Source organism: Palaemon carinicauda, chromosome 15 (genome assembly GCF_036898095.1).
Source record: "Palaemon carinicauda isolate YSFRI2023 chromosome 15, ASM3689809v2, whole genome shotgun sequence".
Lineage (NCBI taxonomy): Eukaryota > Metazoa > Arthropoda > Malacostraca > Decapoda > Palaemonidae > Palaemon > Palaemon carinicauda.
Window position 1 is genome coordinate 111,714,997 of NC_090739.1, and position 2,131 is coordinate 111,717,127.

The window sequence follows — 2,131 nt, forward strand, 5'->3', positions numbered from 1 at the left end:
AAAGGAAACGTTTTTGAACAATGTAATATTTAGTTTATGTATTTTTATAATGTTGTAGTATACCTAGATACAACTTCAAGGATGCATATACATTCATAAGGTACAATATTTTATTTTCATTTTTCATTGTTTAAAGGAAATCTGTAATTTTTATTAAGAATGTAATATTCAGTTAATACATTTTTATAAAGTATATTACTAATGGTAATAAACTTTATCAGTTTTTGGTGTTTTATTGCTGTTCTACCCTTGCAGAAGGTTGTTGTAATCCTAACATTTTCCACTGCCATGAGACTGCACCATCAGTATAGAAATACTGACAAAACTTGTTCCTTACTTGCTTAGCACATGTGGTAGAATTTCTTTTCTGAGATGGTTGTAATGGGACTAGTTGTTGCGGATCAGATCTCCAAGAACCCTCCTGTACAGTTGCAGTATCTATATTTTCTTTATCAGCGCCTTGAAAATATAACTGTCTATTCTTTTTCAAGATATAATTGTGTAGATAGCAGCATGCCAATGTGATTCGTGCAGCTTTTTCAGGTGCTAAATATATAGTAGTAAATAAAATCCGAAACCTGCTAGCTAGAATCCCAAAGCAATTTTCAATAATTCGTCTTGCTCGAGATAATCTATAGCAATAGATTCTTTGTTCATCTGTTAGCTGACCAGTGAAGGGTTTCATTAGATTTTCAGAGAGGGCAAATGCATCGTCTCCTACCATGACATACGTCATTTTCCCATAATTTCCTACAGGTAAATCCTCTGAATCTGGAAATGTAATGTCATCGTTTTCAAGTTGTTCAAAGAATTTGCTGTTAGAATGAACTCCTCCATCTGATGCTCTTCCATTTGCTCCAGCCTCAACATATATGAATTCATAGTTGGCCTTTGCAATGCCAAACAAGACAATGCTGAATGTTTTTTTTTTTTTATAATTATAATAGTATGAACCTGAATTTGCTGGTTTTTTTTATGTTGACATGTTTACCGTCTACCGCTCCAATACAGTGTGGAAAATTCCACTTTCTTTCAAAGGACGTAGATAGTTCTTTCCATTCATCTTTAGTAGTTGGAGTTTTAATTATTTTCTTGTTTAGCACACTAACTATAGCATTGCAAGTAGGTAAAATAAACTGACCTATAGTTTGGGGAGCAATTCTCGTCAAAAACTTTAAATCCTCATATGATTGACCGGTCGCTAAAAATCGTAAAGTTGTTGACAGCTTTTGGTGTACTGTTATCACGTCATCCCTCATTTTCGTAGCCTTTTTTTTCAAGAAAGGCGTAACCAGGCTTAACAGCTCCTGATAGGTTTCATTGTCCATTCTCAAGAAATTTTTGTAATCATCTGGAGCAGTTTCTTTTAGTTCACGTAACAAATTCACATGAGAATTATGTGAGCGATTTAGCAACCATTGTTTTGCCCAATGCTTTCTTTTTTTACGTACTTTTTTTCGGGCTCAGCTGCACATAAACTGATTATTGTACCACATAAAAGTATTTCTTTATCTACTTCCATTCCGTAATTATTTTATTTGAAATTCTAAGACAACAATAATATGCCACAGAGCGTGTTATTCAATACAGATCGACATCTATAACTAATGTTGGACGACTTGGTCTTAGTGTATGCTCTAGAGCAGAAATTGTTGGCCAACATTGTTGTCCAACCAAGTTGGATAATGTATGGCCCGCTTTAGGAGCGATAATTCGGGCTTGGGCCATGAAAGCATCAGAACGACCACCGCAACGAGGACTGGTTATGGACGAAGTGGAAACGGACAATGAAAGACAAGATGAGGAAGGAGCTGGAAGGCTTGTGGAAATTCCTGCATCACCTGACGAAGGACTCGTTATTTTGACAGTTGAAGCAGAAATCACGCAGACGAGACAGACATTGGAAAGGAAATAGACGTTCAATTATGTGTAGTACAAAATAAGGAGGATTCAATCGAAGAGGTGATAAGTGAAATTCAGGAATGTGAAGAAAATGAAGAGAATAATGTGGACTGTGGTGGGGAAACTACAATAGACAGTGTTTTCAACCTTGGTAACACAAGTGACGCCGAAATATGGCAGGCTACAATTAGTGACGAACCAAGCAAAGGCATTCGTCTGAGGTTAACAA

The 2,131-nt window shown here is 36.0% G+C and overlaps 1 pseudogene; it reads right to left on the minus strand.

The window, feature by feature from the left end:
- Nucleotides 1–232: 232 nt before the first annotated feature.
- On the minus strand, nucleotides 233–1,728 carry LOC137654137 (uncharacterized; annotated as a pseudogene).
- Nucleotides 1,729–2,131: the final 403 nt, after the last annotated feature.